Consider the following 8,935-nt stretch of genomic DNA (forward strand, 5'->3'; position numbering starts at 1 on the left):
AAATATAATTATTATATGTAGAGAGATGACAGGAAATAGCATACATGAACATACTTAATGAATATTCTGCCACAGTAGGAGGTAAAAACAATTTTCTCTTCTTTAAGTCACCACGTTTATGGTGATCTGTTATGGCAACCAACCCTAGGAAACTAACACAGGCAAGTCGAGCTAGGGAAAGAGTTCTTACACATGAAACCAAAGACAGACTATTAAAGAAAAAAATGGTAAATGAGACTTTATCAAAATTAAAATTTTTGCTCTGCAAAAGACCCTGCTCAGAGGATGAAAAACAAAGCTACAGACTGGGAGAAAATACTTGCAAACCACATATCTGACAAAGAATTTGTATCTAGATTACACAAAGAACTCTGAAAACTAAAACAAAACAAAACAAAAATATCCAACTAGAAAGTGGGCAACAGACATGAAAGATATTTCACAAAATGTGATATATGGATGGCAAATAAGCACATGAATAGGAGTTCAACATTTTTAGCCATTAGGAAAATGCAAATTAAAACTACCAATGAAATATCATTAACACATCTACTATAAATGGCTAAAATTAAAAACAGTAAGAAACATACAAGAAGTGGAGTACAGCATTAGGAATAGAGGCAGTGGAAATGTGGAAATAGAGGCTGTGTGCGATGTCAGGGGGGTAGTAGATGGGGAGGGGTTATCACTGTGTGAGGGATATAAATGATAAATGTGTAACTGTTACATTGTTTTGAACACCTGAAACTAGTTTTAAAAATAGTAAGAAACAATATAATGGTAGATACATGTCATTATACATCTGTCAAAACCCATAGAATGTACAACACAAGGAGTGAACCCTAATATAAACTATGAACTTTGGATGATTTTTTTTAAGTAGGAAAAATAGCACAACTTTTTTAAAGATCGAAAAAGCATTGAGAATACTAAATTTGGGAAATGACACAATGAAAAGGGATCGCTGATAATTTGCCAGTGGGAATGAAAAATGGTATAGCCACTCTGGAAAAGAGTTTCGTAGTTTCTTTAAAAATTAAACAGCAGTCACTCTCCTGAGCATTTATTCCCCCAAAATGAAAACTATGTCCAAACAAAACCTACACATAAAAACCTGAATATCTCTGTTCATATATATCTTTGCTCATAAAATAAATTACTAGAAATAAAATTGCAAGATCAAGGGGTATGCACACCTTAAATTTTGATAGTTGTTGTAAACTGACTTTGAAACATTCAATAGTGACTTATCCTGCTCCCAACACGGTATGAAAGTACCTGTTTCCTTATACCCTTACCAATATTGGATACTGTCAAACATTTAAATATTTGACATTCTAATAGACTTTTTCAGTATCTCATTTTAATTTGTATCTCTTTGATTATGTGTGAGGATGATCTTCTTTTCATGTATTTATTGGTTATTTGTATTTATTTTCCTGTGTTTACTCTCTTTGTCCATTTTTCTTGAGTTATTTTTATAAATTTTTTAAAGTTTCTTGTATATCAAGTACATTAATCCTTTGTTATATGTTTGGAAAATGTATCTTTTACTTTTAAAAATGTTTTATACAAAAATTTTTGCTTCCTGTTTAGCCTAATTTCTTTTATCATTTTCCTTTTGGCTTCTGGATTTTGTGTTTTGTCTGAAAGACTCCTCCCATTCCAAAGTTACTCTTTAAACTATGTTTTCTTCTAGAATATTCATGATTTCTTTTTCTTTTAATTCAATATTTGACCAACCTGTAATTATTTTGTCAAAAGGACAAAGACCACCTATAGCGTTCATTGAAGACTGTTTATTCAAAGCTTATTATTGTAAGGGAGTCACTGTTATCACTTCCTTTCCAGCAGAGACTGGAAGAGAGTTGAAAGAAGAGTGAGTTTTATGGACTGGAAAGAGGAAATCCTATGAGTTTCTGGTGAGTATTCTTTTAGGGTGGGATTTTCTAGTAGGGTGGGATTTGGGGAAGTGAGAGAAGCTTTCTGATTGGTTTTCAAGTACATGTGGCAGTCTTTGATCCACTATCTCCTGGTACATAAGTGGGTGCTTTCCGGGCTGGGTAGGGTCATGTGGGTTTTCCCTACTTCAACTGAAAGAAAATCTGGTCCTCAGCTTGGGAGTCTTGTTTAAGCAATTCCTTGCATTTTAAAAAATGAGGTAATCCAGCTTTATTTTTTTTCTATGTTCCCAGTGAACCTAACACCAATTTTCATGAATATTTATCTTTTAGTTATAATTTTAAATGTCTTGTTCATATACTCACTTTTCAAATGTATTGGGGTCTAGTTTAGGATTCTCTGTTCATATGTGTTTATTCCTTGTCAGGACCATGCATCCTCTTGGTCTGTGAAAGCAGCATGATGCAAAGCTATGACTATTAAGTTTATCCATTTATAAAGTCCAATAGCAGAGTAAATATGTAATTAGGAGACTGTGTTTTATAAAACTTTCCATCCTTATACTCTGACATGGAGCCTGGCATACAAGAGGGCTCCATATGTGTTGGCTGAATACAAAAATGCTAGTGTTGCAATGAAACATCTGGACCAGGAGTTGGAAGACCTGAATTCTAGTCCCTGCTTTATTGCAGGCTGGTTGGGTGACTATGATACATATTAATGGAGTGGTAGCTGGGAAATGGCCTCCATTATTAGGGTCTATAATTTCTACTTCTTCTTGAAGCTAGGGGTTACCATGTGACAAAGTTTTCACCAATAGAATTTGACAAAAGGTAATGTGTGCTACTTCAGGGTTGAGCCTTAAAATACTGCACATGTGATCCTTCAATTTCTTCTCTACCTATGAACTGGAATGTAGATATGCTTGTGACCCAGCTTTTGAAAGGGAGGTTTTTTTGTTTTGTTTTGCTTTTTTTTAGAACTATATATTTTTTCTAAGTTTATTGAGGAATGACTGACAAATATAAGTGTATATATTTAAAATACACAATGTGATGATTTGGTATACATATACATTGTAGAATGATTACCAAGATCAAGATAATTAACACTTCCACTACCTAACAAAGTTAACTCTCTCTTTGGCGTGTGTGTGGTAAGAACACTTCTGATCTACTCTGAGAAACTTTCAAGTATACAATACTTTTCATTGGCTATAGGCCTGTGACCCAGTTTTGACCATACAAAGATGACGTTCTAGGGGATGGTGGAAAAACCTTATGGAACTGGGAATCCCAACTAGCTGTGTGGAGCAGAGTGGTCTTCCTACCTGTCCTGGACGGCTACCTGAGATAGAAACCAACGTATTGTTTAAGTCATTGTATTGTTGGGTCTCATTTTTTGCAGCATCTCTCTAATACACGTGGCATGTGACATTCCACAAAGAAAAGAGTTCTCCAGGCAAAGAGTTTGGGAAATGAAGTAGTTAATAAAAGTATGCAGGTTTCCTTCGTATAAAACTTCTCTGAGCCTGGATAAATGTTTTCTTTTCTCCTATATTAGAACTTGAGGGAGAAAAATGCTCTTCTCTTTTATTCTCTTACTGGTTCTGAAAAACACATCTGGAAAATCCCGATTTAGATCATTTCTATTTCCTCTAAATATTGCATAATGCACAGCTAGTGTTTAGTATGCATTCAGAACACCACATTTTAGAGAATCAAGACTGCCTTTAGTCCAACTCCTTCAGCTGGAGCATGTTATTTCTAGGGGACAACAGGCAATAATTTTAAACCATAGAAAATATGAATAATTCTTCCAAAAGTTTCAGATTTTGATCTCATTGTTCTGTATTCTTTCTCATCTAAACAAATGGGACGATGACAAAAGTTTTACCCACAGAAGAGTCAACCTGCTTATTTTTTTTCTTACTTTCAAAGGGCTTTAAAAATGTACTGCAACCCCTATTCATTCAGCAATTATTTCCTGAGTGGCAACTGTGTGCAAGACCGTGGAGAAGACACAAGTTCCACAGGGCCAAGTTGAAAGTCAAAGTGGACCATCCTGGAGCACCCGGGGGCAGCACCTGGGAACATCAACAATGATAACTGGTATTGAAATGGCTCCTCTGGTTGCCACCGGTGATGTTTGTGGAGAGTTTCCTCCTGTGAGGCCTGGGAAGTCTGGGCACTTTGCACTCAGCCAGCACCATCAAGTGTGGCCATTTTAAACGATTCAGAAAACCACTGAGATTCAAAGGATTGGGAAAGCTTTGGACTGTGTTTCTGTATGAGTGGCTGGCTAATCAATGGTCAAAATTGCTTCAGCGGATCCAAGTGATGTATTTTCTGACTATTCTAATAGTCAGAACCCTAAAGAGTCTTCTGTCCAGCTCTAGTTCTTACATATTCTCATTGAGAAATGTATATATTGTGGTTGATAACATAATCGAAGACACCAAAGCAGAGAAGTCTATTGAGAAACATACCAAGACTGACTGTATGAATGTATATTGTAGAAAGTGTGACAATATGCTACCATATATGGTGCAGGACTATACTTTCTTTTTACTTGGTAGATATGGCCAATGTTGTTAATGCAGCAAAAGGCTCTGTGTGCTTTTGAAAAAAAATCTGTTGATTCAAAAGCCTAGGTTGGATCTAAAGCAGGCTCCCCGCTTTGGGAAAGGCATCCGCACAGCTTTTTAATGGTTGCTGAATGCAGATGAAGGAGGTCATAGTAGGTTATGCCAAGAGCCCTCTCTCCAGCATGTTGGTCTGTTGAACTCCCGAGACCCTGTAGCTACACTCCTGTGCCTTTCTCTCCTCTGCTTCCTCTGCAGCTGACATCACTGTGCTTCACAGCTGGCTGGTCTCAACCCTCCTCCTTCTCTACAGATATTTAAGAAGCAGGAATCAAGAGGTGGAGAAAGGTGGGACTCACCTCCATGGGTAAGTAGGAATGAGTGAATGGACCAAGGATAAAGTCAGGAATGAGCTGAAGAATTCCAGAAATAGCAAGTCACAAGGTCTTGTAAACTGTGGTTGGACAGTGAGATCAGGAAGAGCCCTAGCTCCTGAGGTTGCTTCCTGCTCTCTTGCAGTCTGTATCTATTTTCCAAATAAGGCCATATCTATTTTCCCAACATTTCCATAACCAGCCTCATCATGCCCCTTCAAAGACACCAGCACCAGCTGGTAGTGCCCCCTCCTCAGAGTTCTACATCCAGCTCCTGGGGCATCTGTCCCATCAGGCAGTTCCTCCTCCTCAGAGGGCTAACCCCAGCCCTAAAGTATGCCTTTAGGGTGGCCCCCATGATCTCTGCCCCCAGGTGTTCACTCTCTTTGGCAATACCCTCCCCCCGTCAGTGTGGGCAAGTCCTGTGACTTGCTTCTAATCAATGGAATATGGCCAAGGTGACAGGATTCACATGAGTATGTGATATACTACATAAGATTATGATGCCATCTTGCAAGGATACTCCCTGTGACTTGTTTGCTTTGAAGAAGCAAGTGGCCATGTTGTGAGCTGCCATATGGAAAGGTACATGTGGCAAGGAGCTGAAGGGGACCTCTGGCCAACAGCCAACAAGAAACTAAATCCTTGAATGTGGCAGTCGGCAAGAAACTAGATTTTGACTCTAACCACATGAGGCTAGAAGTGAATCTGTTCCCAGGTGATTGTCAGATAATATCATAGCCCAAGTCGATGCCCTTATTGCAGCTTTCTGAAAACCTGAAGAAGAGGACCCAGCTAAGTCATGTCCCAAGTCCTGACCCACAAAAACTGTGAAATAATAAGTATGTATTGTTTTAAGCTCCTAAGTGTGTGGTAATATTGTTATGTAGCAATAGAAAACTAACAGTCATACATGTGAGCTGAGAGGCAGGCAATGGTACAAAGTGATAGGTGACGTGAGCCTGGGCCATCTCCTCATACAACTTTCTGCTGCTGGTTCCTCCCAACTTTAAGGCTTGGTGAATTTGACAGAACGCAGCTCCTAATGGGCAAATCTGGAATCTTGGTCACTTAATGTCCCATGGTTAGGTGCTCAGTCTCTACCATGGCCTGTAGCCGAATGATTCTCTGCTGCGGATGGCATAGATTTGCATCAGGAACCTAAGGGTTTGTGTTGTGATGCTGCTTTTCTCCACATGCCATCTTTCCCCACCCCAGATAACTCGAATAACAGAGTCCACTGGGTTGTACAGCTCACTGGTTGTATTGCTGAAGAATCAGGGATGCTTACACCTCAGCATGGATTGGCTACAGAACCCTTTCCTGCTGCCAGTTTTCCTTATCACTAACAAGTGAGAACAGTATTTCTAAATATGGAATGTGCTTCCCCCAGAATCCAAAAGGCTTGCCAGGCATTGTGCTTAGTTGTGTGAGACGTGAGATAACTTGTCCTAATTTGGTAGGGATGGACGGGTATGTCCCCAGCTTGCCCCAAACCACTGATGCGGTAATCCCCTGAATGTTCATTTAGCATTTTTTTGCCCTCTGGAATGCACGTGTCCTACCCAGTCCTCCAATGTATTGGCCACTTCTTGCTCATCTGATCATTAATATAGTAGGCCATGTGGTCACTTGCTGAATGTCTAGATGGTCCAGGTTTTTAAGACCACATTATGGCAGAGGGCAGATTTAACATAGTTTGGGGGCAACAATGAATGTATACTGTGTCCTGTCCTATGTGAATGTGAACTGCTCTGGTCCTCCTTCCTAATGAGGATGGAAATGAATACATTTATCAGATTGATGACCAGGTACTATGTATCCAAGGCCATTTTAAACTGGTCTAGTAAAGATTCCGTATCTAGTTCACAGCTACAATTGGGAGGCTACTACTTGAGTTTATGGCAACCCACTGTTATCCTCTAGGGTACATCTAGTTTTTGTTGGGGCCATACTGATGAATGGAAAAGGCACATGATGAGGACCACCATTCCTGCCTACTTTAGGTGTTCAAGGGCGACACTAACATTTGCCATACCCCTTCATATGGTACTGTCTTTGATTTACCATCTTGGCTGTGGAAGGTAGGGTGGTTTTACAAGCTTCTACTTGGCTTTCTCCACTATGATAGCCCTTGCCCCATAGGCCAAGAACCAGTGTGCGTTCTGCTAATACCTAAGTATGGCCATTTCAAGTATTCTTTTGGGAACCAGGGAAATAACCAGCAGGTGAGTTATGGAGCTAGTTGACCTACCATGAGCCAGTCCTGGTCAGAACTCCATTTATTACCTGACCCCTTATCCACCCACTCCAATAGGGGAGTGCTTTGGGTCCCTGGATATCTCAGCTCAGACCTTGTATCCAACAGACCTTGAAAGGTTTCATATTTCTCTTTCCTTCAATGTATAGTTATATGAGTAAATGGCTTTGGGAAAGACTGAGGAAATCATTACCTTATACTTTTGTCATGGTGTTTACAGGGTCCTTTTTCATGAGGACCTAATTTCTCCAGCAGTCAATGAGATTTGTTTTAGAGAACTGGCTCAGGTCTGGAAATTTAGAAAGTGAACATGACTTTTTATTATTGTGGCTCTGGTAAGGCTCCTGATCATCCATTTTTTATTTATTTATTTATTTTTTTGGTTGCATAGATCGAGCAACACACTTGTTTGTTGCTCTACCATGTCCCTCAGGATGCTATGCTGTATTAACTACTTCTCTAGCTGTCTGTGAGTCAGACCTCCCTGACTGCCTCTGAACTTGCCACTCATGATGATAACTGCAGCTAGCTTGCTTTTGAGATTAAGCATTGCCATCTGGCCTCTATTATTTTGGAATTCTATTGTCCCCATTAGTATCAGAAAACTGTTCTGTCCCAGCATCTCCCACCAACAGCCTTGATCTACAGAGGACAACCCAGCACTGAGCTTCTCAAAATGCTGGAGACCCCTCATCAGCACATTCCTCATCACTTTGGACAAGAACACTATCCCAGGAACAGAGTGGGCTAATGGATCTACATAGTATATCCTACTTCTCTGAATCTTTTGATTTCTTCCCCCCAGTGTTTGCCACTGCAGTTCTGGCATTTCTACTTTACTTTTTGTGGGCCATTACTTCTTGCAAGCTTCCAAGGGCCAACTAAATACTATTACCTGGGGTTTTGCCAAGATATTAAATTCTATGTCATAGGTTTATTCTCCCCTTCCCAACTTTATATTGTCCCCCTTCATCCTGTACAGTCCCATACATGCTCTCCTGCCAGTTCATATTATCCAGTCCTGCAGCTCCTTTAGCATGTAGTCCTTTTCCACCTTTAACCAGTCCAGCATTTCCTCAGCTGGGCTGCATTGTGACTTAATCCTGGCTATCAGTAAAGAGTGGGGTAGACTGTTGGGGAGTAAGGGTAGATATGTATTGGCTTAGAAGGCAAACACTTCTACATCATCAAGCTTATACGTACATCCGTAAGAGAGGAGCACTAGCCTTTAACAGAAAAGAATGGGTTACTTCTATAGATCAACAGTGTTTAGGGAAATATGGGAATTTTAGATTTTCAAATGCATTGATCCAGATGACCCCATTTTAAGTCTCAGCATCCCATTTTTCCCCCAGTCAGGGTTTTGGCCTTGGTATAGACTTGGTAGGGTTGAAAATTTAACCTTCTCTGCAACTTTGCTACGTCTATAATTTAGTTTTTGGGTCTGGCCCACAGAGTTTTCCCCCCTCTGGCTATAGGCTATGTGTATAATTTTATATGCTGCCAAACAGACTCTCTGGCTTTCACATTTGGTCTGATATTGGCAATAAATCATCCTCTGTTTTTTGTTATCTTCCTTTAATGTTTTTCTTTAGCTCCGAATGAGCACTCCCCCCCAAAGAAAAAATGGCCATTCGATTCCAAAGTTCTTATAACGACTGTTTCCTAAAACCCCTGAGACATGTTATCTGTTGGTGCACTCCCTTCTACAGACATTCCATTCCAGCTTGCCACTGATGAGTTTTAACAACTGCCACAGCATTCCAGGGGCTATCAGTGCTCCACTATCACCAGTGATGGGGCTTCTCATTACCA

Source organism: Rhinolophus ferrumequinum, chromosome 2, assembly GCF_004115265.2.
Source record: "Rhinolophus ferrumequinum isolate MPI-CBG mRhiFer1 chromosome 2, mRhiFer1_v1.p, whole genome shotgun sequence".
NCBI classification, from domain to species: Eukaryota; Metazoa; Chordata; class Mammalia; order Chiroptera; family Rhinolophidae; genus Rhinolophus; species Rhinolophus ferrumequinum.